Source organism: Equus caballus, chromosome 7, assembly GCF_041296265.1.
Source record: "Equus caballus isolate H_3958 breed thoroughbred chromosome 7, TB-T2T, whole genome shotgun sequence".
NCBI classification, from domain to species: Eukaryota; Metazoa; Chordata; class Mammalia; order Perissodactyla; family Equidae; genus Equus; species Equus caballus.
Genome location: NC_091690.1, coordinates 80,448,218 through 80,454,764, shown reverse-complemented (window position 1 = coordinate 80,454,764; position 6,547 = coordinate 80,448,218). Strand labels below are relative to the sequence as shown.

Genomic DNA, 6,547 nt, shown 5'->3' with positions numbered 1-6,547 from the left:
AGAAAAATTATGGAGTGGTTTTTTTGTGATGTAGAGTCTCTTAAAAATCTTTTGAGCAACAGAGATAAATTTAATTAATGCGTGAATCAATTGAACTGAAGTCCATCCCTACCCCCAAACTTTGGTATTTTTACCAACAGGGTCAACAAACCCTGGAACAAACCATATGAACTGTGCCTATGTTTTGTTATAGTGACAAACTTCAATTCTGATCTCTCTTCCTTAAATGTCAAGCAATTTGAGACCGCGTTGTAACAACGATGTTACCATGGTGTTTAAGTAAACAGCATATAGCGCTGGATGCCAGTGGAGAAGTTAATAATTACGGGAATAGAATGAGAGCAGATTGTTGGGCAGTAATGACCCCTGAAATAGACTGAGTGCCCTTGGCAGTGTCAAGAGCTGTCCGTGCTAGTGGTCATGGTGTTGCAATCCATTATCTCACTGAGAACTGATGACTTCAGCTATGGTAACTAGCCACAATATTTAATGTAGCTGCCTTGAGTCACTTGAAAACGTCAAACTCTTTTTGTCTAAGGCATTTACATCAAGGGTTCCCCAAGAAAACCCAGTACCTTTATGTACACATTTTAGGGAGCTCTGTTTTACTTCCTTGTGTCATTTCTCTGATTCCTCTCTATAAATGTTAGTGACATTGGCACACTAGAAATGAATATTTGTCTATTTGTCAATCGATCTACCCACCTATTTATGTATCCATCTATATTTCACCATGTTCTACAAAGCCTCTCTTCCTTCCTTCTTTCCTCTCTCCCTTCCTTCCTTCCATTCATTCTTTCATTCACCAATGCCATGATTTTTACTAAATAGCTACTAAGTACCAGGCACTGTCCCAGGCTCTGGGAATAAGCAATTAACAAAGAGGCTGGGTCCCTACTGCCTTGGAGCTTAACTTTGGGTGAGGGAAGAAAGAAAACAAATAAGATTGCTTTAGATGGTGTTAAGTGCTCTAAGAAAACCAAGTAGGGTAAGGTGATGGACTTTGGGGTGAGACTACTTTAGATAGACAGGATCAGGGAAAGCTTCTCTGAGGAGGTGACAAGTGCGCTGAGATCTGAAGGGTGAAAAGGCTATAGGCAGAAGAAATAGAAGTGCAAAATATTTGAAGCAGTTTAAAATAATATGGTCATTACAATAAAAAAATACTAAAAGATGAAAGTAGAAATGAAGGAAAATGGAAGACAGAGAACAGGAAAAAGTTGTAATGCTGATCTGTAAGCTGTAGAGTTTGACAGAGTTATTAAAGTTGAGCTGCAAATTTGGTTCCTATCTTCCTGGAAGCCAAGGTGAAAAGGGAAATGTGATCAATTTCATGGTTTGCTTTCTCCATAAGGAAAAGGGATGTCAGTTTTTCTCTAAGGGGAAAAAGATTTTTTTCTAGCACTCAGGCTTGAAATACATTTCTTCCATGGGTCTTCCTATAAGGGGCATAGAGTGATTGTCCTAGTGTGGGAGGCCCCTCCCCGCACAGATGTCTGCGTCCCCATCCCTGGAACCTGTGAATATATTAGTTTATATGCAGCAGGCACTTTGCAGATGTGATTAAGGAGCTTGAGGTGGGTGATTAGCCTGTATTTTCTGGGTGGGCCCAATCTAATCACACGGGTCCTTTTTAAAAGCAGTGGACCTTTCCCAGCTAGAATCAGAGGGAGATGTGACCTCAAAAGCACGGTCAGAAAGATGCAACGTTGCTGCTTTTGATGATGGAGGAAAAGGGCCATGAGCCAAGGAATGCAGGCAGCCTTTCGAAGCTGGAAAAGGCAAGGAAACAGATTCTCCCCTAGGGCCTTGGTGGGGAACAAACCCCTGCCGACTCTGACTTCAGTGCAGTGAGACTCGTGCCAGGCTTCTGACCTGTGCAACTGCAAGGTAATGAATTGTACTGTGGAAGTCACCGAGTTTGTGGTGTTTTGTTAGGACAGCCCTATAAAACCAATGTAATTAGATTCATTCTGGTTGCGACAACAGAAACTCAGCCACTTGAACTAGCTTAAGCAGAAGAAGGCACTTAATTATAAAGATCTGAAATGTTACATGAAATTCAAAGGCAGGAATGCAGCTCATTTCAGAAGATACTACGATCAGAGATGGAAAGCCATCAGAACCCTTTTGGTCTCTTTGCTCTTCTCTTTGTGAATCTTTTTCATTCTTCCTGTTCTTTTCACATTCTCCCTGCAGCCTGGTTTTCTGCATTTCTCCAGGTCACATGGTAGGAAAGCACGTCTGCGGACAGCTCCTAATTTTCTGTGTTATGATATGTTTCTATGTTAGCTACCTAGAGAAAAACTGAAATCTCTCAGTCTTAATTCCACGTTCCGGGGAGAGGGCTATGATTGGCCTGGCTGGAGTCAGGTACCTACCATTGGCATCATCGGCTGTAGCCAGGCGACCTAGTTACCTTTTTTGAGGATCCAGGACTAGTTTCCAGAAAAAGACATCTGACTATACTGCTGTTTTTAAAATGCAACTTGCAACTCATCTAGGGGTCAAGAAACCATTTAAAAAGTGGAAACCAGCATTAAAAAAGAGATAAAAGTATCAGGGTGCATAGCATGTGGTATGAGTAATATTTTATAAAGCTGTGTCAGTTGTTAAATGTACAGGTACATGTGTACTGGGTCATAATGTAAAATATATTGGTAGACTATAGTCCAAAAAGTTTGAAAAACCCTGGGCTGGGCAATCTGATAGGAATCTGCGACAGAGATGTAATAAACATCATGCTTAAAATAATACCTCTAGTAAATGCAGAGGTGTCATGAGTATTTTTTTTTAAACATAATCTCTTAATATAAGCAGATGGCATAAGGGTATAAAGTAAGACTCGGTATAGGCAATTTTGCAAGAGTGAAGACAAAGTGGTACAAACACGTAGCTTTTTGATGGTGTGGCTTAATTCAGCGTAAAACATAGATCAGTGGTTCCCAGCCTGGCTTTTTCAAACTCACTTGAAGACCTTTTAAAAATGGTTTCATGGGATCTATTTAATCAGAATTCTTGGAAGAGTAATCTGTGAATCTGTATTTAAACACAAAATACAGCAAAACAAATGGAACTCCCCAGATGTCTCTGATATGTACCCAGGTTTGGGACTGACTGACCCTGAGACTATATAGAGGAGGGGTCATCGCATGTCTTTCCAATAATTCTCCATAAGTGCAGTTTCTCTCAACCCAGCTCTTCATAGGTATCAGGAAGTGGACAAGTTCAAAGTTATTTCTTGGTAAAGATCGGGAGTGTAAGGCTTCATAGCTGCTGATTAAAGGCAGATCCACGCACTTCACAGCTCAACGAAGCAAATGGTAGAGTTTATCTTCTTTTGTTGGACATCGGTGGTGCTAACATTCATGCTTGGATGGGGGCAGGGTTGGGGGAGGGGCAGAGAGACAATTTCTGTAGACCATTCCAGACCCTGGTTAAACAACAGTTTTGTATTTCTCCAAAACAAAGTCTGGCCAAGACCCCAATGTTCTACAGTACAGGACGTGGTGGGGATTATTTTTGCTTGGAAAATGTGCAAATTTTGAAGTTACCAGTTGCCCACCATGGCCATTTTGAGTTTTCTGATGAAACTGACAGGATGAACCAGTTGCTAAATGTACCCTTACCTCTAAACAACAAAATGAATCGATCTGCTGTCCCAAGTTATTGGCTCTCAATCAAATTTTAGAGGACATCTGCCTCAAATAATTAGGCTAGTATTAGGATTGTTGAATTTCTTCCCCACAGCTGCTAGAGAGCAGGACCCATGTCCGCAGATGCCATTCCTAGTTCAGGTCAAGAAATTCATTAGCATACAGCTGGAGCCTGTGTTTAAGCCTCTGTTGCAGGGGGCATGCATTCAGATGGTTCCACAGTGATTTGTGGCTAAAACATATTTCTGGGAATTGTCATTTGGTGTGTGTCAGGAGCCTTCTCAACCCCTCTGTGGGATAAACCTCCTCCACCCCGGGCCTCCCCTCGGCACTGATATCCGGTTTATTTTTCCCTCTTTTTAGGCCAGCTCTGCACCCACTGCATTGCAAGGTTTGCAGCCCCCAGCTCCAACTGGCTGGACCACGAGGCCTCGGGCCCTGAGTGAGAGTGTTGGCCTGCACATCAGCTCAGTACCGTGATATCACTGGGAGGAAGTGTTAATTTCGTGTAACGTGTGGCTGCTTTTCTGTCCCCGAAACAGGACTCTCAGGTCCGTCCCTAACAGGAGCCGCTCGCGGGGACACCTCCGAGCGCACCCGGGGCGCGCGGGCGCCTCCTCGCCAGCGCCGGCGCGGGGAGAAGGGGCTTCGCGGCAGCCGGCGCGCTTTGTCCCCGCGCGGCCCCCGTCCACCTCCCCGCGGCTGCTCCGCTGGCCGAAAAGTTTCTCCAGGTGTGGAGTTCCGGGCTGGGCGACCGTCAGCGCGAAGAGGGGGCGCCGGTCGGAGGCCAGCCTGCTAGCCGGCCGGCGTGAGTGGCCACCGGCGTCGGCGCGCAGGGCGGGCCCCACGGGAGGGGGCGGGCGGCCCGGGCGGAGCGGGACCCGGCCGTTGCTATGGCAACGCGCCGGCAAACTGGCCACTGGGCCTCCGGCTGCCAGTCGGCGGGCGGCCCCCGCCATCCTCTCCTAGTGTCTCCGGGGCCAGCCGTTGGGACCCCATTTGCCCCGGGTCTGGTGTTTGGGGTGGTTCCTGGCTACCCGGTTCGTCTCCACCTTCTCACCTCCACCCCATCTTGGGACCGGAACCTTTATGAAAGTTTAAAGCGAACTTACTATAGGGTAAGTGTGATTTGGGAAAAGTAATGCATCCTTAAATGTTTTGAAGTTGCGTGTTTTTTTCCTTTTCTCTCTTTTTTAATCTCCTAGAGCCTGGGACCTGGTGGGACTACATTATATGGTAGCTCTTTGTTACAGCACTTAATATAGTCCCTTGAACAGACGAGGAGATGGTATGCACGAGAGCAGCTCCTTACTGACTACGTGGACAGGTAACGTAAGCCCTCTACCTCAGTTTCCTCATCTGTAAATGCAGATTATAGTTTCTCACAAAGTTGTGGGCTTCAAGGAGCGTGTATAGGAAACTGCTTTGTGACGAGTAAACGTAAAGCGCTTGAGAATTCGTTGTAAGGGCTATTTACATGCTGCAAGTCGTTTGACACCCCTCGTCCCACATCACCAGCTAAGGCCACCTTCTCTTTTGTGTGACCACCAAATAAGTCCGATATTCAACCAGAAAATAGGGTGGTCATGCCTTGGAGGCGGGTCCTGTGAATGCAAAGAAACAGCGACAAATTTTGAACCTAAACTTTCTCTCCTTGTTTTATACACTTCCAGGTCCATGGCTTCAAATTACAACCCCTGCGTGGATGTCTCACGCATTTAAATTTCTCACTCACGTAAATCTCCAGTGTTCCGTCTCAGTGAGTCATACCATCGTCCGCCTAGTTTGAAGCCAGAAATCTTGGGTTCATCCTTGACACCTGCCCTTCCTTTTCCTTCCATATCCAAATCATCATCAAAGTCTGTTCATTTTATCTTCAAACCAACCTCAAACCCATCTACTTATTTCTGTTTCTACCGCTGTCACCCTAGACCAAGCTACCATCATCTCTACGCGGTCTCCTGTGGTGGACTCCTGACTGGTCTAATGGTACTCACCCTGTCCTTTCAATATTCCCATCCGTTCTTTGCAGCAGGAGTAATCTTTTATAAGCTGAAGTTTGGTTATGATCCCCCCCTTCCCCCAACCCCCATGCTTAAACTCCATCATGACTTCTCATTGCTCTTGGGATAAAGATACAGCTCTTTAATGTGGCCTACAAACTGAGCGACCATATACTTTGTCATTCAGACCAAGAGACTTTTGAGAATAAAAGACAGTGCTATTATTTACACTGGGACAGTCCCCCAGGGAAACTGGGGCAAATGATTCCTCCACCTGTGAGGCCCTGTGGCCTCTGCCTCTTCTCCAGCCTTATCTTACACTAGGCTCCCTGGTTCTCTGCGTTCAGGTTACACTGGCTCTTTTGCAGTCCTTTGTCACCAGCTTATTTCCTACTCCAGGGCTTTTGCACATGCTCTTCTCTCTGCCAGGTCTGCCCTTCCCTCTTCTCTCTAGTCTAGTTAACTCTTGCTCCTCCTTCACATCTCAGAGCACGTGTTTCCTCAGGAAAACTGCCTCTGACCGCTCTGTTAGGACAAACCTCCCTAGGGCATTGGCTCTTCTGATACGCTTCTCTCTTCTTAGTAGCGCTTGTCACAACTGCGGTTTTGTCTATGTGTCTGGCACAGAATGTAGTTAATAAATGCTTGAATGTTTGAATTATAAGCGTTTTCCCATGTCATTAAACAGTCTCTGAAAATAGCACATACTGGTTAAGAGCACAGACTCCAGAGTCAGACGGACGCTTAGATTTGAGTTTCAGCTCCACCACAATTCCTCATCTGAAGCCCGTGGGGCTGGTTGTGTTTTAAACTTCAGAATTTTTCAAATTATAAAAAAATAACATAGTGTATATTCTGTGTCACTTCTAGTGGGGTCTGGGGCAGCAC

General features: G+C 45.5%; 1 protein-coding gene across 26 annotated transcripts in view; it reads left to right on the top strand.

The window, feature by feature from the left end:
* The first annotated feature begins 4,264 nt into the window (after window positions 1-4,264).
* The window catches only part of STK33 (serine/threonine kinase 33), a 121,300-nt gene continuing 119,017 nt past the window's right edge, over window positions 4,265-6,547 (top strand). For 6 of the 26 annotated variants that reach the window (XM_023645986.2, XM_070273394.1, XM_070273381.1 and 3 more), the window contains exons 1-2: window positions 4,555-4,774; window positions 4,862-4,983. The gene's annotated coding sequence lies outside the window, so the exon portion shown is untranslated. Of the gene's footprint in view, window positions 4,465-4,502; window positions 4,775-4,861; window positions 4,984-6,547 lie in introns of those variants that run through there. The other 20 variants (XM_023645991.2, XM_014741923.3, XM_023645990.2 and 17 more) reach the window with 17 other exon arrangements.